Here is a 25,743-nt window from a genome sequence, read left to right as displayed (position 1 = left end):
TTGTTTATAGTTTCAAGGAAGGAGAGAGAGCTGTGGTAGTACTATGGCCAGGATGGAATCCATGCTGAGTGGAAGTTAGAAGGTTATTATTGATGAGATAGGGTAGGAGTTATAGATGGAAACATTTTTCAAGAATTTTAGAGATGGGGGATAGGATAGCGATGGGATGGAAGTTGGAGATGTCATTATTATTGCCACCCTTGTGGAGTGGAATAATATAGGCCTTTTTCCAGATCTGGGGAACATGGCATTCAGAAATAGACCAGTTTATTAGGATGCTGATAGGGTAGGCTATGACTTCTGCAGCAGTCTTTAGGAAGAAGGAGGGTATTTCATCGGGAGCATTAGAACATGGTTTTAGTTTTTGAAGAAGTTTTTTTTATAGTAGAGATGGGAATAGGGTTTATGGTGAAGTGATGAGGTTGGGGGGTATTGGAGTTATGGGAGAAGGGATTCTGAGGAGGTTGCTGGGGGGCTGGTGGTTACATGGTAAAGGATGATGTTAATTTTGAGATGGAGTCAATAAAGAACGAGTTAAATTGAGTATCTAGATCTGAGTCTGAGGTATTTGGGTCAGGGCAAGGGTTTTCTTTTTTACCTGGGCTTAGAAGGGAAGAGTGCATGCAGTACATTTTGCCACACACAGTCCTGGGTTCGAATCCAGTGTGTTTCAGTTCAATTACATTGTTGTGAAGACAGCAAGTAATGACTGAGTCATGCAGTTTTAATCCTCATAGGTTACTGCTACTGTATTGTTTACCACCCACTTTTGCAAGTCAAAGGCCTGCAGGTAGGGACACACTGCACATATCCGTATAGCTTAACCATATGTCACCTACTACTGGCATGCTGCATAACAGATGTACCTTAGGCACATGCCTCGACTGGACTGTAAAGGGTACCCTCACCCTGGATCTGATGTAATGACAGGGCTGCCACTACTGCCACAGTTACACGTCCAGCTTGCTGGCCTCCAAAGTGTTCAAACTCCCCTCTATGTGTCTGAGGCTATGAAGCCTGGAGCATACACAGTTGTACGTTATGGCAGCTGCCACAGACCGACCATACCTCCCAAGCACCTATAACAGGTGATCCAGACACAACCATACATAAAGGGGGGGTAAAGGCCCAGAGATAAGGACATATGTCACAGTTTGCCCATACGAATATAGTAAGTTGATAGAAAAGCAGCTACTGCATTAGCATGCACATTCTGATGAGTATGAAGTGTGACACTCACATGTCTCTCTCCCCTTACTGACCTCAACCCACAATGTTGGCCAGTGAACTGCCAGATGACCACACTGTCATGGGATACTGATCAAACATATGAGGAAAAACTGTGGACATACTTCATGCATCTCTACAGTGGTATGTATTAGTGCTTACCCTCTGTGATTCTGTAGTCTCCACACCTCAGTAATGTCCATCTCAACAACTAAGAAAGGAGCCAAGGTCAACATGAAGGAGTCCTATATTGCACCGTGGTGCCGTGTATTGGTTAATGAGAGTGCAATGCAGCTGTTTTGGATGCAATTATTAATTGTGTGTCACAGACTGGTGCAGAGGCAGTTATCTATTAATGAGCATTACCTACAGAAGGCAAGCAACTGCTTATGGGGAACAGGTCTGTATGTGGATTTACTCACACAGACAGCATATGTGCAAATCATTTGCAGAGGATCACTTAAACAAAAGGAATACATCACTCTACCAGGTATGTACTAAATTTCCCCATAAAATGGGATGCAGATGGGAAGATGGAGGTATGGGGAATAGGTACTACAACAGTAGGCTTGTATTAGATCTATGATAATGACACAGATGGGAGGATGGATGTATGGGGAATAGGGATTACAACAGTAGGCTTGTATTAGATCTGTGATAATGACACAGATAGGAGGATGGAGGTATGGGGAATAGGGATTACAACAGTAGGCTTGTATTAGATCTATGATAATGACACAGATAGGAGGATGGAGGTATGGGGAATAGGGATTACAACAGTAGGCTTGTATTAGATCTATGATAATGACACAGACGGGAGGATGGAGGTATGGGGAATATGGATTACAACAGTAGGCTTGTATTAGATCTATGATAATGACACAGATGGGAGGATGGAGGTATGGGGAATAGGGATTACAACAGTAGGCTTGTATTATATCTATGATACTGACATGTCAGTGATACTCTGCTGTCCAACACCTACAGGCATGCCTCTCAACTGTCCATACTTTGAATCACATCTCTGCTCTTTCCCTGTCAATCCCACCTTCAATGGTCGCCTGTTTTAGTAAAGATTGTGAATTACACATGATACATATTGGCACTAAGTAAGAGTGTACACTCCTGTAACATCAAGCAATGTACTGAAATTCACCTCCTCTCAGTCTGTCAGTGTCACACATGCATAGGTCTAACATTGTAAAAGTTTCCCTGAATGTCCCTGATGTACTCTGCCTACATCCTTGTTTCATGGACTATCATCCCTGTCTTGTTGAGAACTATGCCTACCATAACTCTCAATCTCCTAAAGCATGGCATCAGGACAAGGCCATAATTAATGGGTGAACAAAGGTTCAAATACAGCCAACTGCAGCTCACCTCAAACCAAACTCAGCTGTCAACTGTTTTACACAGCTTAGGCCTCTGGCACCCCCACATTACATCCTGTGCATGTAATGATACATGAGCCACATCCTTGCCATCTGTGCCATCATTGCAGGGACCTGCAAATGTGTCTGATGGACAGGATGACTATATTACTTGACATGTGTTTGTGTAGTGCAGTAGTGTTATGCCATGGCAGTTGTTGAGGGCCATGACAGGTGCTATATGCTGGCATGTGCCTTGAATACACATCAAACTTTGTGTATCTTTGTTGCATGTTGGTCCACTGGTGCAGATTGACAGGTGTGTCATGGACCTGGGTATGTTTGTGTCCCAGGAGCCTGAGCAGTTCAACTATGGGCACATGGTGGCAATACAGCAGCTCAGGATGGCAAGGCAGCACAGCAGACATATGACATCAGAAAGTATGCCAGTATGCTGCATGACTCCTGTGCATATGTGTAGATCATTGTGTCAGGGGCAATGGGAACAGTCAGCGTCATCATGCTTTCATACCCTGAGACAAGGTCTGCTACCCTTGATATGTGTCACCTGGGTTTGCTGCACATACAAATCTACATGGTGGTGGACATCAATTATGCTTATGTAGATGTGAGCAATGGAGGGTCACCCACAGGCCATAAAATGCATAACCAATGCACAGATAGGGCAGATGGCTATGTCTCCAGTGCTGCAAGAGAATATATTTATACACACATATAATAAATTGGATGCTGTGAAATTAAAATCCAGACCTATCTAGTAATGCACACTATAACTTGCAGTACATATCACATCAATGCATCACAAAGTTTATCTGATATCAGAGTGTCAGCTAGCACTCTTAAGGTGGATGACATCAGTAGGCCTTGTAAAGAAAGCCAATGTTTAGGCCAGCAGCTAGTCAAAGGGCCTAAAAATGCATAACCATTGTGCCGAAATAAGCATGTCTGTAGTGCCACAAGGGGATACATATCCATACACAGACACAGAAGTTGGTTGATGTGAGAATAGATAGAAGCCCGATCTATCTACTGTTACACACTACAGCCTGAAGTACTTATTGCATGCGCCAAAGAGTTTATCTGTTATTTGATTGTCAGCCAGCACTCTTAAGGTAGATGGCATCAACAGGCCTTGTAAAGGAGGGCCAGCACCTAGTCACAGGGCATAAAATGCACAGCCTGGTGACATATTTACAGACCGATACACAAGCTGGATGATGGGAGATTAGTACCCCTACTTATCTAGTAGGACACACTGCACCATCCAGTACTTATTGCATGCACCATGATGTTTATCTGTTATTCAATTGTCAGCCAGTGCTCTTAAGGTGGATGACATAAGCAGGCCTTTTGGAGAATGGACCACAGGCTAGTAGACAGTCATGGGGCCATAAAAGGCGTACTATTGCACAGAGATAACCCATATGGTCATGTCCATAGTGCTGTGAGGAGATATATTGATACACACACAGAGGTTGATGTGATAAGATTAGAACCCCTACCTATCTAGTACTACACACTACAGCCCACAATACTTATTGCACACACCACAGGTTATGTCTCTTATATATATTGCTGAAGGCACAGTACTTGTAAAATACACAAAGAGGCCTTCTGTTAGACAGCAAATGTGGCCTGCAGAGTGATCCTGCTTGGTACTGTTTTGTATCTAGTGTCCTAGGGGTGGGATACCTGGTAATATCCCACTATGTCTGTACAATTACCTGTCTGGCCATATGTGACTGCAGTTTGATAGGTGGACATGTGGCCAGTGAAAATATGGCCTGTCCAAGGCATGCTTTGAACTCATTGTACACTACACCACCTGCATACCTGTGTTTGTCTACAGGGTGACAGTCTGCAGGCATAGAGGTCTGTGGCTGAAAGGATTGTGTACTGTTCCAACCTTGGTCTGGTTTTATCGGACAACTGTTGTGATATGTAAGTGCAGATAACCCCAGCATTCAACAGGGATATCTCCTTAAATGTTGTGTGTGCACATTATGTAAATGTGTTATGTAGATATATGTGGAGAGTTTATGTATCATTGTACTTTATATAGCTATATGTACCTCTTGTTATCATATATATATATATATATATATATATATATATATATATATATATATATATATATATATATTATATGTGTGTGTGTCATGTACTGATAGAGACACTAATCAAGCGTGATGGGGATAGGGAGAGACAGATATGTATACATAGCTGTATGTATATACAGACATATTTCCACATAGCAGGTCTTTGGGAGGTAGAGGCCCAGACTTGGGCTGAAGTTAGCTAAGGTAGGAGCATGCCCAGTGTGAGTGTCAGTACTGACAAGGCGACTCCAGGCCAGAGCTACTCTACTCCAGTCAAGGGTTGTGTGTGCTGCAGACCATTGGCTGCTGCACCTGTTACCATAGTACTGCAGTTTCCTGATATTGTCCAAGGCATTCCCTTGGCTGTTTGCTGACCTTAACATGTGACTCATACTTCAGAACTGTACAGAGCTTCATAGACTGTCCAGATGTTTGCCTCATATTTTTGATCCATTTCACATAACATTGTGGTTTTCTGGCAAATTAGTGGCAGATCAATGAAGATTGAAGTCAATAATTGATGACAGACATTTGAGTTTCAGACTCCATATACATCAGGAGATCCATGCTAATGCAAGACCTGTTATTCTATCAACCTTCTATGTTTGTAGGAGCAACTATTTAAAACGTGTCCCAATCTGTGGCTCTTGGTTCCACTTCTATTCATGGCTTTGACCAGATTTCTTGCTCTAAGAGGTTGAGAGGTATGATGCGACTGGGTTACATGATATAACACCATACACAGGGTGACAGTCTGCATACCTCTCCCTTGATATGTTTTTGCAGAATGTCCAGCATTTTGCCCCATATGTCTCCTGTGTTCCTCATACATTTGTGGTTTTCTGGTACTATAGTGTAAACAGTGGTCACTGACTTCATGTAACTACTGACACAGTTAAGTGATGGCCTTTACCTGCGGCTAATCTGACCTGTTGCAGCCTGCTGTTATACTAGCCACCTGCTAGGTTACTGAGAGCATGTCTAATGTTTGTCTGTATGTATGGCCATTTGTGCTCCAATTGACTCTGGCTTTGTCCAGCTTTCTTGTAGTAACAAATTGAGGGGTTATGACAGTTTGTGTGACTATCACCATATGAGTACCTGACATGCAAAAGATGTTGGATACTGCCAGATTTGAACCATCAACATCATCACTCATGCTACTGTCCCTGGTCCAGTGAGCCACACCAGCTGTCAGACAGAGGGGTTTCATTTCTCACACTATCAACAACATTCGGGACTTGTCTGTTTCTGCTGGTATGTCATTTCAGACTTAATGTTGTAGTAGTTGTATGAGGACACTGATGTGTTTAGGGTGGGGGACAACCATCCTATGCTCTGTTGGCATAGACAGTGGTGCAACTGTCCTGTGACCCCACTGTTTGGCATCTTGCTGGAATAATGTTGTGGAGTTTCTAGCCATGTGGCCTAGTGGATATTATGGGCCACATACTAATGAACAGGGTACCTGTTGTCCCAAGTGGCTGTAAGATCTGTACAAGTAGCCCAGTAGCCCACTATAGATCTCTGCATGTAGCCAAGTACCACAGTATATATAGCCCACTATATTCCTTTGCATACATGTGACAGGTCCATACATATGATACCATATTGTAGTACCCTTTACAAGTGGTGAGTAGCTGTGTAACTTACCTTGCAAACTGACAGACCTCAACTTTTGGGGCTAACTCTGTCTGATGCACTCAGTCCACAGCCAACACATGGTGAGATACAGGTTGTGTGGTCTGGCTGGCATCATTTTTACTAATATGTATGCGAGTCAGAGTAAGGTGCCAGTCCCTATAGCCCTAGGTTGTCAGTGCGTGTGCTATGCATTGTATTTTGGCCAAAGCCAGGGCATATTGGGCATGCCTACTGCCACAGCCTCAGGGGGTTCCTCCTCCGAGTACCCCTGTGGGTGCAGCTGTGGTGACCTAGGCACTGTTGGGGGACTGTGCATCCCTTCCCCTTGCTGATCCTGCTGCAGCTGTTTCCCCAGGATCATATTGTGTAGCATGGCACATACTGTGAACATTTGTGCACGTGTGGCTGGAGAGTACTGCAGTGCTCCACCAGATATATCAAGGCACCAGAACCATGACTTCAACAGCCCAAACATATGTTCTATGATTTTCTTAGTTTGTGTGGGTGCCTCATTAAGGCATTCTTTGGTGGGTGTGTGTGCATTTCTGATGGATGTCATCATCCACAGTTCCAGTGTGTAGCCAGCATCCCCAAGTAAATGGCAGTATGGGATGTCCCCATAACAAACATCTGGTACAGCTGTGATGTTTGCCAGATATTGGAGTCATGGCAACTGCCAGGGCTGCCACCAAAAACATTCATGATAATGCCCTGGGCATTGCACATGACCTGGCACTTGATGGAGTTGTACTCCTAGCTGTTAATGTAGATTCTACCCTCTTCACCAGTTAGTGCATTGATGTGTACATGAGTGCAATATGTAGCACCTAGTATCTCACAGTAGTGCGCTACATGGTGGAAGAGTTGCCCCTCTCCTCAGGGGTGTGGGGAACATAAATGTGCTCACTGGCATGTAGTAGCACGGCATCCAGGAACTGGTGGAGTACCCTTGAAGCAGATACCTGTGAGACCCCCCATCATGTCTCCATTCAGTCCTTGTAAAGTATTCTTAGGGCTACACATACCTTTGTTTCCACTGCGATGGGTTCCCTTCTATTGGCTCTGGGTCTGTGTTGAGGTCTGCAGAGCTCAGTGAGTTGTATTATGTCCCTGTCTATCCTGTAGTGCTGTACAATCTCCAGCTCATGCAGCTCCTGGTAGGTTTACCCTGTGCCTGACCACTTTTCTCCTTCTCAGTCTAAACCAATGCTCAACATCAGTAGCAGCTGCATTGACCTCAGCATCTAGCACATACATATGTGGCAGACCTGCAGCAGCCCCTAACATTCTCTCGGTTAAAATTCCCCAGTCTGTACTCCAGTGGTGTAGAGTATAGGGGAAAATCAGATTGTAGGGTGTATGCAACCTTTATAGTGCTGTGCTGTAGGTATAGCCTGTGTGATTGGCTACCTATGATGCATTTCACCTGCCAAATACACCATTAAGGGGTTTAATGGCCCTAGTGGAAGTGAAACAGGGCTCATTAGTAATTAATATATCATTGGCTTTCTCAGCCAGTTTTTTAAATTTTTTTGACAACCTTCCCTGCTGAGCACTGCAGAGTGCCACACAAACCCATGCCACAAAGATAAACAAAGCTTAGCAGTCAGTAGACACACCCCCATGGAAATTCACACTCAGCATGGTGGTGCACCATGTAAACACACACAAACATGATAAAACACTCACCTCAGAGGTAAACACAGCTTAGCAGTCAGCATACATGCACCCCTGCTCAGCTCAGCCATGTGCCATGTAAACAGGCACCTCTGAGCTCCAATGAACTTAACTGTTTGTGCACACGCCACCTTTTGATGTCAGGTACCTCTTCTGTAGACACCGACATGGTTCTGTGCCTACAAGGATGGGATCTGTGGACCCAGATACCCATTTATGCTATTCAGTAACCCCAGCTAATTTGCATACAGATCAATGCACTATACCTGGAAACTACAATGCATTAGTGTTACGTACTCACAAATTCTGCTTTTTACAATATTTTTATATATATTTTTCCATAACTGCTTGTTTGTCCACTGAGGTGTGCAGTGCAAGCATACCCAAGCCATTAAAAAAAAATAAAATTATTTTACATTATTTTCCATACGGTTTTGGACACATGCTGGTTAGTTTTGCACATATCTGTGTCCTTGCCTTGGTGGAATGAGGTAGTGTCATTCCCACCTATCAGTGAGCTGAGGGAATGCTTTAACTGTGAGTAGATTTTCACTGCTAATGTCTTTGGACATCACTAAGTATGAGGTGAGACTATAGCTAAGCCTTATGGAAAACAATACATCAGTGGCAGTCTAATATTTCAAAGACTCATAGGTATATACTAGGTTATTGATCTATGATAATCTTAAGAAGCCAAAGCTTACATTCCCTTGGTAGCTTTTAGCCTTATAGTTCATGTACAAACAACCAAGAGATGGACAGAACAAGGACGTGTTGGAACATTTACATGTTTCTCCTATCCTTGAGGGATAAGGATGATAAACTGAGAGTGCATTTGTGGTTTCCCATCCATTCATTCAAATGGTATTTGAATAGTATAAAAGCCTGCTCAGCTCCTACCCCCATAATCAACAAGTATTTTCACTAAAAGAACTCTTAGATTAGAAGACAAACAACTTCTCTCCAAAAAAAAGTTGAATAAATCCCCTGGACAAAGCCTATACTCAAACTCAGTACCGAAAAAAATGGAATTCCTTATCTCTAACCACTAGAACTATAACTACTTCTAATATACCCATCTTTAAATGCTCCCTAAAATAATACTTCACATAATCCTGGACCTGCTCCTGTGTCAGTCCTGGCTAACTTACTCACTATACTTCACTTACCCCTTCAACTTAAGTGACACCTCAGAGACTTCTCCAGTCTACTACTCCACTCCCTTATTTTGTTTTCCAAATTACATAACCTTATTTAATTCATTTCTGCAGACCTATCCTCTACCTCTTTCTCTTTCCTCTCTAATCACTTAAGCTGTACTCTTCTTTTAATCACCATCTCTCCATTAGTCTTCCTTCTATTCATAGATTCATAGATTAGTACTAAGCTAACAGCCCTTGCGAGCCATTTTAAGCTTAGCCAATTATCCCTTGTGAGACTCAAACCCTACACCTTGTGTTTGCAAGGCAAACACCTTAACCATTAGGCCACCCTCCCCTTGCGGTGTATAGCCACAATATGAACACTATCTCTCATACTAAGACATCAACCAATTTCTCCTCACTGATTCTAATCATTTAATCTCTTATATCTCTTTAAAATATCTTATTGTAATTGTCTCAGGTCTCATTTATTACATACTACTCTATGTAGCAAATAATATAACTATTGATTTTTTTCAGATTTTTTTTCTCCAGCTGCTGTTTTTCATTGCACTTTACTATGAAACACGTTTGATGTTTTTTTCTCATTAGACTTTTTTCACTGTTATGTTTTGTAGTGTAACACGGATACTTTGTGATTTAAAATATCTGTACTTCATTTTTGAAAAATTGTGATTATGAAGCTTTTCTCCCCCAGGCCTCTGCTGAAAATGGGCACTTTCTGGCCCAGTCTGATTTTCCCGGTAAACAAATGTCAAATTATAATTAAATAAGAAGTACTTTGCTTTATGTGGAGTAGAAGATTATTCCATAGAAATAGTATTCTTTGTGAGCCATATGCATCCCTCCAACATGTTTTGTTTAGTATGCAAAAGAGATTGAGATTCCTTAAGATGATGTTTATACCACCACTGGACTTATGAATGTGTGTTAGGTCTGACAAAATAGGGTCTGTTGATTAAAAAAAAAAAGTTGAAAAAAAGCTAGTATCTGTTGAGGTTTTATATGTGAGGCAGAGGTAACCTCTCAGTAGCCAGTATGATTCCAACAAGAAGTCTTTGAGACGGTCTGCATAGTTATTTTATGATTTATGCCCTTGCTTAATGAGGAAGCATTGTAGTTGTTTCAATTCTGGCAAGCAATTGGACACGCACGTACTGAAATGGGCATTATATTCAAGGATCAGCCTAAGAAGTGCTAAGTACAGTGGAATTATTACATCCTTGGATGTTGACCCTGTACCTATAGATATAAATTGTGAGACAAAAAAGGACTTCCTTGTAATAGTGGATACAGTTCTTTGTCAAATATGTTCCCAGGTCCCTGACTACAAAATCAGTTTTCAGGGGTGTGGCGTCAATGCTGTAGTTATAAGGTGAGTCATACTCACCAAAGGATTCAGTTACACATTTCTTGGTATTTTGTTTTAGTCTTGGTTTCAATACCAGCTGTTTGTTGTGACATGGCCTACTGCATGATCAGTGAGAACTCTGGGAAGTCACCTTCTCCAAGAGTCCAAACCCTTAAATTAACTTTGACCTCTAAGAAGGAAATGCCAAAGAGGAGTGGCCCAAGGACTGGACACTGCTGTGAAATACCTTGTATTCCTCCATGTATCCTCACATATATCAAGTTGTGCACAGAGAAGGAAAAACAGTTTGCTAGCCTGTGGCTGAGGAGAAGAAGGAAGGAGCAGCTAATAGTAAGCTGTGGAGAAACTGAAAAAAAATGAAAAGTCACAAATTCACACTTAGATTGCAGAAAATGAAATAATCCAAGAACTAAAACATGTCTTATTCTGTAGAACACTGTATCACTTTAATGATGTATTTTTTTTGGAAAAGTGACAATATACAGTCAGAAAAATTTCTCCACTATATGAGCAATGATACTGATTTTTCTTTCATGAAAAATTACATTAAGATAAACTTTCTGGATGTACAAATATACAAGGACATTCACTGCTGCTAGTCACAGAAACAGCAGCATTTCCAGTGTGCCTATGACTACTTGTAGAATATTGTTAAAAATCAATCTGTTAGACTGCAGAGTAATGACTAATTATACTGTTTATGAGCAAGGTTTGAACAATATGTTTGAAAGATTTTGACAACAGGGTAGATATTAGGTTGGTTAGATGCTATGTGTAGTGATTTCAGACAAAATGAGTGCATGAATATTACAACAACTAATAATACACAATAGGTGGAGTCTGGATATGTCACTGAACAACTATCTACAATAAATTATAGGATACGTTTAAGTGTTTTAATTGCAATACAGATAGATTTCCTGTATACTTTTGTAGTTCATTGCTGGCAGGACTTAGAGCTCTTCTACTTTTTGCCTTCAATTCAGGATATGTTGTGTATGGTTCTTTGTGCATTGTTTATTATTCTTGCAAAACTGGAAAAACTTCAAAAAGATGAATTTTGAAAATATATACACAGCAGTGTAATGAAACAGAAAAGTTCAGTTAACACGTCATACAGGCACAGGACAGCTTGCTGAATTTTTTAGAAACATGTTCTTGTGTAGTTATCAATGCCTAATAGGATAACAGTATGGTCATTGTTATATATTCAAACTTTCAAAATGTCGAATACCATATGTTCAAGACCATATGGTTGATATTTGAAAGTTCAAATATATAATTAAGAAAGAAAAAGAAAAAATAAAAAACATACCTTAACGATGAGAGCAGGGGGGCAAGCCCCCTTGCATGCCTCACCCCCCTACTTAAATATACCAACTCCGACACCACACTTCAATGCAGAAAAGGGAAATTCTCCCATTCTGCACCGTACGATGCTGTTAAACTCAACTTTCGAACATTTGAAATGTCGATCATATGGTCTTGACCATATGACGTTCGACATTTCAAGTGTTCGTCTATTTGACATAGACCCTAACAGTAGTAGTGACAGAAATTTGGGGTGCTATTCATAGTCTAGAATTTCACAGCCACATAGTGGCTATCTGTGATTAGTTCGATCATGCATGCTTGCAGATAACCTAAGCACAGGTTACTCAATGCTAAGTAAGGAAAAGCAAAGGCATTTTGAAAAACACACCTACTTTTGGCAAAAGCATAAAGTACGTAAACATAAGCTTTATGTATATATGAAGTAGTAATTGAAATCTGTAGACTTCATATTAAATGTATTTGGATATTGCAGTCAGATGCAGTTATGCAAAATGACACTTAAAAGACCTAAGGCAAATATTGGACTCTACAGCTGTTAGTAATAATTTTAAAAAACAAAGGGGTTTAAAATGTTTCCTTTAGGGGTATCCTTATGTGAATACCATGTTATTTACTTTAAAAAATAGAAAGGGGGAAACAGAGATAACATAACAAAGAATATATCACAGAAGGAAAAACATCAAGAAGGTAGTGCTGGAGGAGGTGGGAGAAGATGGATGCTATGCTTTTGGAAGTGGATAGATGCCCTATATTTTAGATTTTTTATCTGAAAGGGTAATGTGTGTGGGAAATTGGAAAGAGGGTGTAGGAGAATATATAAGAGAAGAAAGGCTGAGGAAGTGCCAGCAGGCGTCCCAGTCCACAGATCCTCAAATGTTTCCACTGCCAGAAAATGGTGCAGGAGAGGACTATGGTGATGAGGTGTTAGGGGCCTGTGGTGGTAGAGTGGTCAGCACCAACTGAGACAGTGTGTCTTGAACATGCAGAAGAGTCTTCAATTGACTGAATCCATCTGTCCGTGACCTCCTCAAGCACATTCTCAACATAGTCCCAAAGCCCCATTCAGTGGGACTTGCCAGTCTGCCATGTGCCAAGTTTCTTGTAACACCAGTGCCACAGCCCTGACTCTGTGAGGATGTCTCCGTATGGTCAGAGGGCAAGCATTCCCTAAACTAGGACATGCATGCTTGGGCTTCTGTAAAAAATTAGTATAAATGGGCGAGAAATAAAATAATAAAGGAAAAAGATGCATAATTAAAATAAGAAAAAAAAAAGGGGGGGGTAGACCAAGGAGAAAATATGCACAGTAAATTCATACATAACCCCGGATTCAGCAAGCAGCAGTGCAGGAACAACTTATTTCTGCATGGCAGGGACCGTTGCTGTGCAGCATAGCAGCGTGCCATGCATATGTATAAAGGCACACTGCCATGCTGTAAAACGGACATGGTTCTGTGTATGAGCGTAGGTGGTGTGCCTGAAAACAGATGTCTCAAAATACACACATCCCCTGCACTCCAGAATTGCTGTTCGGCAATTTAAAATGAGTGAGAATGCTTGTAACACCCCCAACCCGTCAGGGTAATAAATCTGGACAAAGCCATAAGGAACAATCGTCCATACCAAGTCATAAAGTTAACAGAATAACACGTTTAGCATAAGCACATAGTGCACACCTCCCAACCCATCAAAGTAAGGAATCTGGGCAAAGCCAAACCAGAAAGTTGACAGAATAACAGGTGCAAATTAAAAAACACAACAAATTATTTTTTTTATATATGCAATAAAGTTTAAGCATAGTTGCGTGGGTGTGCCCATTGCTTAGCTATGCTTAGCCCAGCTGATATGGCAGAATAAGTTAAAAGCAATAGACAGCCAGCTTAAGCATAAGTGCAATAGTGTAGTGGTTAGAGTGTATGCTTTACATGTAGTCATTTATGGTTCGAGCCTCGCCAAAGCCATTTCCATCTTGTATGTGTAAACATTACAATTTTAATTTTTTTTTATATTTATGAAAGAAGTAACTTATTTTTCTCAACCAGAGTAGTGTATTAGGCCCAGATTTGAGATGTCAGTGTAATAAAGAAGTGAAACCCCCATATAAACACAAGTGCCCTATACAGTATAGTCACACAAGAATAAATTAATTACAGTCCATTGGGGGATGTCAGGGAAGGTAACTAAATCTAAATTATGCAATGCATGATAAGTCAATCCCATACAGGTGGTAGACCAATATAATAAAACATAAACATGGCACAGCTATGCTGATTGGGTGTAAGCATTGTGTACATATGAATACTAAGCAATGAATAGCCCAGCTAAGTGTATTTGCCCATTGGTAAGCAATGCTGAACCTGCCCCTATAAGCATTGCCAACCTTAGCTAAGCAGGATTGCCAGTAGCTTAGCTTAGCTCAGCATTTTCAAACCCATCCAATCATGGCAAAGGGAGGGAAACTGGCTGTATTTAAACCCCGCAGGTGGGAATACAGCTCATAACTGGTTGTAGCTCTCCACTGTAGGCAATATGGCAGGTGTTGGAGAGGTCATGTGCTTTTGGGCATAGCGCTGTGGCATACAGGAGTCCAACATCATGGTAGGACTCCTGGTAAAAATCCATGACATGAGACTGGTGCAGAACTAGTACCAGGACTCCCAATATAAAGCAGAAGCCTGGGAAGTCCCACCTGTGATCTCACCAGTGCCACTGGTATCCCTCGGACTGATGATCAGGTCCAGCACCACTATGCTGACTTGAAACAGAGGAAGAGGGAGCTCTTGGAACAGTGGGTCCAAGAAGCATGACAGAGGGGAGCTGTCCCAGCAGTGTGTAAGTATTCATAGCAATAAATTTTTACCAAAGTCCAGCCTGTGTATGTGATGAATAGGTATGAATTAATGTTTCTCTATTTTTATTATAGCTGCAGCTGAGCAGGCTGAGAATGAGGAAGCCCATGCCAGCAGGTTGCAAAGGCTGTGTAGCAAGGCTGGTGAGTAACAATCATGCTTGCAGTAGTCATACCAAATAAATATAAAGGAGTAAAATGTCACCTGGCAGTATAAAAATGTGTATGGTTTCTACTGTATTCATAACCATACCTCTCAACTGTACAGATTTTCACAGAATGTCCAGATTTTTGGCTCATATTTTTGGCCTATTCCTCTTTTTTTTTCCTGGCAAATCACTGGGATGATCTCAGGATTGTAGTCACTAAATAATGACATACAGTTGAGTTTCAGACTTCAAATCCTGCAGAAAATGTATATTAAAACAAATCATGTTACTCTAGCAACTTTCTAAAAGTTTATAAGAGCAATATTTAATATATAGAAATTATAGAAATTTAGCTAAATAGATGGATTTGTGTTTAGTATTTGTATTATTTGATGCATATATATGAGTGTATGGGTGTATGTGTATACTAGTAGGTATTTTTTATCTATACAGTTACATAAACATGGTATAAACATATAGTATACACATAGACTGGAAAGTAGTTATGATGGTATTTAAATGAATTTCATTCTGTAATGTAAGTCTAAAAGTAGAAATAGCTGAGATATAATTTAGCTACAATTTAATTTTATTTTAATAAATAATAATAATCTTTTTATATAAATATTGCATCAATACAGGGTGCTGCATCAATTTGGAGTTTATTTGTGGCTAATTTCATCGGTCCTTGCATGTACTTTTTTACTTTTTTATATTTCACATATGTATATATATTTTTTATGTTTTTTATATTGGTGTACATAAAGTTTTGATGTTTTTATGCATATATTCTAGATTCACATTTACATCAACAGATGTTTTAATGTTTTTTGCTTGCATGTTCTTTTAAAAGGAACCGGATTTGTGTAATAGAATTTTGGCGCGTTTTTTAAAACGTTTTTATAAATAGAAGTCTTTGAATTTGATTACTGTTTGTATTTCTGAAGAAGTCCTACATTTAAGTGGGATGAAAAACGTATATTTATTTTTAACGTTTAAACAGTATTAAAACCGGTAGTTTTGCAATTTTGGCTGTGGTACTTTTTCACTAGTTGTTGTAAGTGCGAGTGGTTTTTTTGAGTTTTGGTACGCTATGGCTGAGGATTCATTGGATGGAACACCGGAGATATTTAAGGATGTAAGCAAAGATGTTGATGGTGCAAACAAACTAACGTAACTTATTGCATTATTGTCTCAAAGAGTTGAGACAATGAACGAAAGACTGGATAAAATATCTTCTATCCAGACAATGCAGCAGGACCGAATGGTTTTATCTAACACGTTGCAACCGGGTCAGATGCCGGGGACAGCAATCCATACACAAGGACAAATTTCACAAACAGGTACTGTAACCAGTGATAATGTTCCCAATGTTATACAACAGTTACAATCACAATCAGTTAATGCAAGTGTGGTGCCGCAGTCAATGTCAGCTTTAAATTCAAATGGAAATAACATCGTTCCTTTGAATGTTTCTTCAAATACTGTCATTAGGGAAGTGGTACCTGTGTCACCAGGAACTAGTGTGCGTGAGCGAGGTACCTTCAACCTGGCACCTATGACGGAAGAGACACAAATCCCTAATTTGAAAGATTGGCTAATTACACCAGTAGGGCTAAACAGGTCAGGACTTTCAAATAATGAGGGACCCGTGGAGCAGGATCATAGTATGATCTTATCAAACCTGCTTAATGACTTGGATGCCAGTATGCTGAAATATAAAAAGCTTAATCTTGAAATAGAATATTTTCAGGAGTGTATTAAAGCAGAAATAGTCCCAAAGGGTTTAAGAACTTGACGCTACCCCATGGGCTTGATAGCGGGTTCTGAATTTCATCAGCACCTCATTAAAATGTTCAACCAGCAAGGTTTGCAGCTTATGAAAACAATGATAAGACATTATACCATCATGGCTAAAGAACTGGGGGATAATATTGAAAAAGTAGATGCAACCATTAAACAACATGTTGATTTTGTAAGATACAAGTATGACTATTTAAGGTGCTTCCAAAGTATTGAACAACATATAGAGAAGATGAGGCACATTAAAATCAAGAAATTGGACAGAGACAGGTTGCACTATAACAAAGGTATAGCTTACCCCCCACCCCCACCATCACAGACAAGGTTGATTAATCAATCAGAGCAATTTGGGCATTTTGGTCAATTGAATAATAAAAGACAAAACACATTTATGCCTAATAACATAATGCAACCATCCTCGCCTCTACAACAATCTTTAAATGAAGAACCGATGAATGATCAGGTGAGGAGAAGTGAGAGGATAAAAGAACGTAATAATATGGAAATGGGGGTTTCAGGAAACAATGGTGGAGAAAAATCAAAACAACAGGAGATGATAAAAAAATCTAATCAGAATGATCTACCGAAATTGATCAAAAATAGAAAAGGAGATTTCACGATATATAATTATTCCTCTCTTTAAGTTTCAGAACATATGGTAGACACCCTATCTAAGGGTTTAACTTTTGTTCCAGCATGTAAAATGAATTTAGCAGAGTCCATTTGTGACTTAAAGCTCTTTGTAAGAAAACTAAATTTGAAATTTTTATTAGGTAATCAATCAATGAATGATTTTGGATTTAAAGTTGCAAGTTGTTATAATCCACCTTTGCATAATTCCCTCAGTATTTTTGAAAAGTTTTGTGAGTTAGATTTAAGAAAATTAAGTAAAAGTAGATCTAATTTCATTCATAATTTAAATCAGGAGGAAAGAGATGACATTGAATGTCTAATGTCTGCAAATATCAGGATCATTAATCCAGATAAAGGTAGAGGTTTGGTGTTTATGGATTTGCCAGATTATGAAAATCATATTAGACATATTTTAGAGGGTCATGCTTATGTTGCAGCATCCCTAAATGAATATAATAGGGCTAATCAATTTATTAAAAGTTTTCTCAATGAACTTTTCATTGAGGTTATAATCGATTTACATACATTTAATTATTTAACTATCTTGGTTCCCCAAACACCATATATGTTTGGGGTTCCAAAGATACATAAGAACCTCCAGAATCCTCCTTTCAGGCCCATAGTGGATGGGAGAAATTCGTCAACCTATGCATGTGCAAAATTTGTTGACTCCATATTGAAAAGTATGTAGTACAGGAGCAATGGATCCTGAAGGACTCTTGGGCATTTCTCACGAGTCTAAATAATCTTCCCTATAAAGAACAGTATAATTTTGTAACGATAGATGTAAAAGATCTATATACTAGCATCCCTCAACAGCTAGGAATCGAATGGGTGGTAGCAAGAATGCAATGTAAGAATGCGCCTGAAACTGAGATCACTTTAGTACAAGAGATGTTCGATATAATTTTATGTTATAATTTCATATTGTTTAACAAACAATTTTATAAACAGAAAGAAGGAGTAGCTATGGGTTCACCATGCGGCTCTAGTTATGCTAATGTGGTATTATCCCATTGGGAAAGTACGTACATCTTTGTTAATGATTTGTTCAAAGATATTACAAGATATTATGGGATATTTATAGATTATATCTTTTTGGTTATAGAAGGGTCAACACAAACAGCTACAAATTTGGTGACTATAATGAATGGTACAACAGATTTTTTGCAACTCACCCAATCTTTTCATACTACATCTATGGTTTTTTGATGTTGAGGTGATAAAAAATATTCTGGATAAGCGATATGAAGCCACATTGTATAGGAAACCAACATATTCAAATAAATTTCTTCATTTCACAAGCGCCCATCCTATATATCAAAAATGTTCGGTCTTGAAAAGCCAATTAGTAAGGGCTGCAAGAATGATAACAACAAATGAGAAATTTAATGAAGAATGTTTGGTTTTAAGGGAAATGTTTTTAAATAGGGCTTATCCAATCAAAATGATAGAAGAACTTGCACAGGAAGTAACATCCAAGAGAATGAGTGGCATCTATGAACTGCTTGCAGTATTCATACCAAATAAATATAAAGGAGTAAAATGTCACCTGGCAGTATAAAAATGTGTATGGTTTCTACTGTATTCATAACCATACCTCTCAACTGTACAGATTTTTACAGAATGTCCAGATTTTTGGCTCATATTTTTGGCCTATTCCTCCTTTTTTTTCCTGGTAAATCACTGGGATGATCTCAGGATTGTAGTCACTAAATAATGACATACAGTTGAGTTTCAGACTTCAAATCCTGCAGAAAATGTATATTAAAACAAATCCTGTTACTCTAGAAAGTTTCTAAAAGTTTATAAGAACAATATTTAAAATATAGAAATTATAGAAATTTAGCTAAATAGATGGATTTGTGTTTAGTATTTGTATTATTTGATGCATATATGTGAGTGCATGGGTGTATGTGTATATTAGTAGGTATTTTTTATCTATACAGTTACATAAACATGGTATAAACATATAGTATACACATAGACTGGAAAGTAGTTATGATGGTATTTAAATGAATTTCATTCTGTAATGTAAGTCTAAAATTAGAAATAGCTGAGATATAATTTAGCTACAATTTAATTTTATTTTAATAAATAATAATAATCTTTTTATATAAATATTGCATCAATACAGGGTGCTGCATCAAATTGGAGTTTATTTGTGGCTAATTTCATCGGTCCTTGCATGTACTTTTTTACATTTTTATATTTCACATATGTATATATATTTTTTATGTATTTTATATTGGTGTACATAAAGTTTTGATGTTTTTATGCATATATTCTAGATTCACATTTACATCAACAGATGTTTTAATGTTTTTTGCTTGCATGTTCCTTTAAAAGGAACCGGATTTGTGTAATAGAATTTTGTCGCGTTTTTTAAAACCTTTTTATAAATAGAAGTCTTTGAATTTGATTACTGTTTGTATTTCTCAAGAAGTCCTACATTTAAGGGGGACGAAAAACGTATATTTATTTTCAACGTTTAAACAGTATTAAAACTGGTAGTTTCGCAATTTCGGCTGTGGTACTTTTTCACTAGTTGTTGTAAGTGCGAGTGTTTTTTTTGAGTTTTGGTACGCTATGGCTGAGGATTCATTGGACGGAACACCGGAGATATTTAAGGATGTAAGCAAAGATGTTGATGGTGCAAACAAACTAACGTAACTTATTGCATTATTGTCTCAAAGAGTTGAGACAATGAACGAAAGACTGGATAAAATATCTTCTATCCAGACAATGCAGCAGGACCGAATGGTTTTATCTAACACGTTGCAACCGGGTCAGATGCCGGGGACAGCAATCCATACACAAGGACAAATTTCACAAACAGGTACTGTAACCAGTGATAATGTTCCCAACGTTATACAACAGTTACAATCACAATCAGTTAATGCAAGTGTGGTGCCGCAGTCAATGTCAGCTTTAAATTCAAATGGAAATAACATTGCTCCTTTGAATGTTTCTTCAAATACTGTCATTAGGGAAGTGGTACCTGTGTCACCAGGAACTAGTGTGTGTGAGCAAGGTACCTTCAACCTGGCACCTATGACGGAAGAGACACAAATCCCTAATTTGAAAGATTGGCTAATTACACCAGTAGGGCTAAACAGGTCAGGACTTTCAAATAATGAGGGACCCGTGGAGCAGGATCATAGTATGATCTTATCAAACCTGCTTAATGACTTGGATGCCAGTATGCGGAAATATAAAAAGCTTAATCTTGAAATAGAATATTTTCAGGAGTGTATTAAAGCAGAAATAGTCCCAAAGGGTTTAAGAACCTGGCGCTACCCCACGGGCTTGATAGCGGGTTCTGAATTTCATCAGCACCTCATTAAAATGTTCAACCAGCAAGGTTTGCAGATTATGAAAACAATGATAAGACATTATACCATCATGGCTAAAGAACTGGGGGATAATATTGAAAAAGTAGATGCAACCATTAAACAACATGTTGATTTTGTAAGATACAAGTATGACTATTTAAGGTGCTTCCAAAGTATTGAACAACAAATAGAGATGATGAGGCACATTAAAATCAAGAAATTGGACAGAGACAGGTTGCAATATAACAAAGGTATAGCTTACCCCCCACCCCCACCATCGCAGACAAGATTGATTAATCAATCAGAGCAATTTGGGCATTTTGGTCAATTGAATAATAAAAGACAAAACACATTTATGCCTAATAACATAATGCAATCATCCTTGCCTCTACAACAATCTTTAAATGAAGAACTGATGAATGATCAGGTGAGGCGAAGTGAGAGGATAAAAGAACATAATAATATGGAAATGGGGGTTTCAGGAAACAATGGTGGACTTGACAACAATAATCAGGTTTTTCCAAAGAGGAATCAGAGGAAACAATGGAACAGGAAGAAAAATCGAAACAACAGGAGATGATAAAAAAATCTAATCAGAATGATCTACCGAAATTGATCAAAAATAGAAAAGGAGATTTCACGATATATAATTATTCCTCTCTTCAAGTTTCAGAACATATGGTAGACACCCTATCTAAGGGTTTAACTTTTGTTCCAGCATGTAAAATGAATTTAGCGGAGTCCATTTGTGACTTGAAGCTCTTTGTAAGAAAACTAAATTTGAAATTTTTATTAGGTAATCAATCAATGAATGATTTTGGATTTAAAGTTGCAAGTTGTTATAATCCACCCTTGCATAATTCCCTCAGTATTTTTGAAAAGTTTTGTGAGTTAGATTTAAGAAAATTAAGTAAAAGTAGATCTAATTTCATTCATAATTTAAATCAGGAGGAAAGAGATGACCTTGAATGTCTAATGTCTGCAAATATCAGGATCATGAATCCAGATAAAGGTAGAGGTTTGGTGTTTATGGATTTGCCAGATTATGAAAATCATATTAGACATATTTTAGAGGGTCATGCTTATGTTGCAGCATCCCTAAATGAATATAATAGGGCTAATCAATTTATTAAAAGTTTTCTCAATGAACTTTTCATTGAGGTGATAATCGATTTACATACATTTAATTATTTAACTATCTTGGTTCCCCAAACACCATATATGTTTGGGGTTCCAAAGATACATAAGAACCTCCAGAATCCTCCTTTCAGGCCCATAGTGGATGGGAAAAATTCGTCAACCTATGCATGTGCAAAATTTGTTGACTCCATATTGAAAAGTATGTAGTACAGGAGCAATGGATCCTGAAGGACTCTTGGGCATTTCTCACGAGTCTAAATAGTCTTCCCTATAAAGAACAGTATAATTTTGTAACGATAGATGTAAAAGATCTATATACTAGCATCCCTCAACAGCTAGGAATCGAATGGGTGGTAGCAAGAATGCAATGTAAGAATGCGCCTGAAACTGAGATCACTTTAGTACAAGAGATGTTAGATATAATTTTATCTTATAATTTCATATTGTTTAACAAACAATTTTATAAACAGAAAGAAGGAGTATCTATGGGTTCACCATGCGGCTCTAGTTATGCTAATGTGGTATTATCCCATTGGGAAAGTATGTACATCTTTGTTAATGATTTGTTCAAAGATATTACAAGATATTATGGGAGATTTATAGATTATATCTTTTTGGTTATAGAAGGGTCAACACAAACAGCTACAAATTTGGTGACTATAATGAATGGTACAACAGATTTTTTGCAACTCACCCAATCTTTTCATACTACATCTATTGTTTTTTGATGTTGAAGTGATAAAAAATATTCTGGATAAGTGATATGAAGCCACATTGTATAGGAAACCAACATATTCAAATAAATTTCTTCATTTCACAAGCGCCCATCCTATATATCAAAAATGTTCGGTCTTGAAAAGCCAATTAGTAAGGGCTGCAAGAATGATAACAACAAATGAGAAATTTAATGAAGAATGTTTGGTTTTAAGGGAAATGTTTTTAAATAGGGCTTATCCAATTAAAATGATAGAAGAACTTGCACAGGAAGTAACATCCAAGAGAATGAGTGGCATCTATGAACCAATACTCAAGGTACAGGCAGAAGTTAAATTTGGTATAAATGATCATCGGATAGTTTCGAACACCGATGGAAATTTGTTACACAGTTCTTCGAGTGAGTTCAATCTGGCAAGTATCATGAGTTTTTCTTCTAATTATGCTGATATAAGGGAAATTATTTATAAAAATTGGTCCTTGTTAAAAGATGATGTTGCTTTGGGTTCTAAATTTAAATTCATGCCCAAAGTTGTTTTGAGAAAAGGTATTAGTTTCAAAGAAATGTTTCAAAGACAAAAAAGTTTGGTTAATCGAAGTATGGGTATGAAACAATGTGGTTTTTGCCCGCATTGCCACACAATAGATGAAGGTAGTAATATAGTCATCAATGGCTTTCAAATCACGTTAAAAGGAAAATTCAATTGTAATACTAGAGGGGTGGTTTACGTGGCAAAATGCCAAGCATGTCCTTCCTTTTATATAGTAAAAACAGATAGAAGATTAAGGGATAGAATAGTTGAACATTTGAGGAGTATAGTACAGAAAAGGGAGGACAATGCTTTGGCATTGCATATTGTAGCCCATCCTGATCATAAATTTAAATTCAAAGTGATTCATCAGATCACACAAGATGATAGAGGGGGACCGTATAGTTTAATGTTAGAGAAAATGGAGTTGTGGTGGCAGATTACGCTAAATGCTTTTGTGTATCCAGGCCTGAATGATAAATGTTCTATAATGTATTTATTGAGGTTGAAAAGTTTGGAAAGATGAAAGGTTCAATAGTATTTAGGTTAATATAGAGATGTTAAATTAATACTGTTGGGGCATTATTGAGGTTTAATAATTTAATAAAATAATAAAATAAAACAAATAAAAATAAAAATAAAATTTTCAGGAAATTCATACATCACATTATTTTAAGAAAATGTATGTATGCATACATATATATATATACATGTGTGTATATATATATATATATATATATATATATATATATATATATATATATATATATACATTTGTAAATATATATATAAAAAAACATTTATCGATCAATTAATTTATATAAAAATTTGATTTTATAGAAATTTAGCTTAATAGATGGATTTGTGTTTAGTATTTGTATTAATTGATGCATATATATGAGTGTATGGGTGTATATGTATATTAGTAGGTATTTTTTATCTATACAGTTACATAAACATGGTATAAACATATAGTATACACATAGACTGGAAAGTAGTTATGGTGGTATTTAAATGAATTTCATTCTGTAATGTAAGTCTAAAAGTAGAAATACCTGAGATATAATTTAGCTGCAATTTAATTTTATTTTAATAAATAATAGTAATCTTCTTATATAAATATTGCATCAATACAGGGTACTGCATCAATTTGGAGTTTATTTGTGGCTAATTTCATCGGTCCTTGCATGTGCTTTTTTACTTTTTTATATTTCATATATGTATATATATATTTTATGTTTTTTTATATTGGTCTACATAAAGTTTTGATGTTTTTATGCATATATTCTAGATTCACATTTACATCAACAGATGTTTTAATCTTTTTTTGCTTGCATGTTCCTTTAAAAGGAACCGGATTTGAGTAATAGAATTTTGGCGCGTTTTTTAAAAAGTTTTTATAAATAGAAGTCTTTGAATTTGATTACTGTTTGTATTTCTGAAGAAGTCCTACATTTAAGTGGGATGAAAAACGTATATTTATTTTCAACGTTTAAACAGTATTAAAACCGGTAGTTTCGCAATTTCAGCTGTGGTACTTTTTCAATATTTAAAATATGTCCCCTTATTTGTACCCCAATTTTGTCAACCTTTAACCAGATTTTTTGTATTATGAGGTTGAGACGTATGTGCATAATTTTAACTAGGAAGATGAGAATATGTGTAGAAACAGTCAGGTAGTGTTAACAAACATTCCTCCCACAGGTCTACCAGGTAAGAGAAGTAGAATGTAGCTATAAGATGGCTGAAGTATACACTGTGTACAAACATACTACTACCCAAACCAAGGCCATAGGGTATTGTAATAATACCTGTAGAGAACTGATTAGAGCAATGATCATTAAAGCTGTGAGTCATGCAAGGATATACAAGTTGTTAATTGACATGTCTTCCCCCTCCCACCATATCTGCAACGATAATCTAAACACACAAATCAATGGGTATGTTTTACACCAAACCTACTGTTGGGAAATATGTCCTATTGTTCAACAAATATTGAAATGTGTTTTTATTAATGTTCCATGTTGAAATAGTATTGTTGGTGGCCTGTTTCTATCAATGTAACCTGCATGCCATTGTAGTGGCCACTGTTGTTCCATATAAGCATGTGTTTTGTTTGCTATGCAACTGTTCCAAATTTGTTGTTTTGAGTTAATGGGAATGTCTATGCATGCTGTTATAACTAATCCTGGATTGTGTTGACTATTACTAACCCACATATGTTCTAAAACTGCAACATCATAGCATGTTTGGGAAGGCCAGTCCCAGTGGACCCACCACTCCCACCTCATCTGGCCATGGCACTGGGCCCCAGCATGTCTGGGACCCAGTCTGGAACCTCCTTGTCTGCTGGTCCTGCACTGACCCAGGGGATGGGGCTCGCCTCCCCCAGAACCGGGCACGGACAGGATACCATCACCCAAAGCCAGATCCAGGGATTGGTGCGTAGTGAGCTCCAAAATGAGTTTAGAGATCTGCTATGCCAGCTTGAGGGCTGCATGGCACAATTATAGGGTCAGCCTGCCCCTCCTGCTCAACCCCCGGCACAGCCAACTTTGGGGCTATGTAGTACATTTGGACATCAGATCCGCACTCTGAACCTCTCACTGCAAAAGATCTGACCAAAGGCAGTGTAAATGAGGGTGAAGGGGCCAAACTAGGGATCTCTTGTAATTATAGGTTC

The sequence above is a fragment of the Protopterus annectens genome, chromosome 6.part0 (genome assembly GCF_019279795.1).
Source record: "Protopterus annectens isolate FY-2018-M chromosome 6.part0, PAN1.0, whole genome shotgun sequence".
In the NCBI taxonomy this organism is placed as follows: domain Eukaryota; kingdom Metazoa; phylum Chordata; order Ceratodontiformes; family Protopteridae; genus Protopterus; species Protopterus annectens.
Note: the sequence above shows the minus strand (reverse complement) of the source record.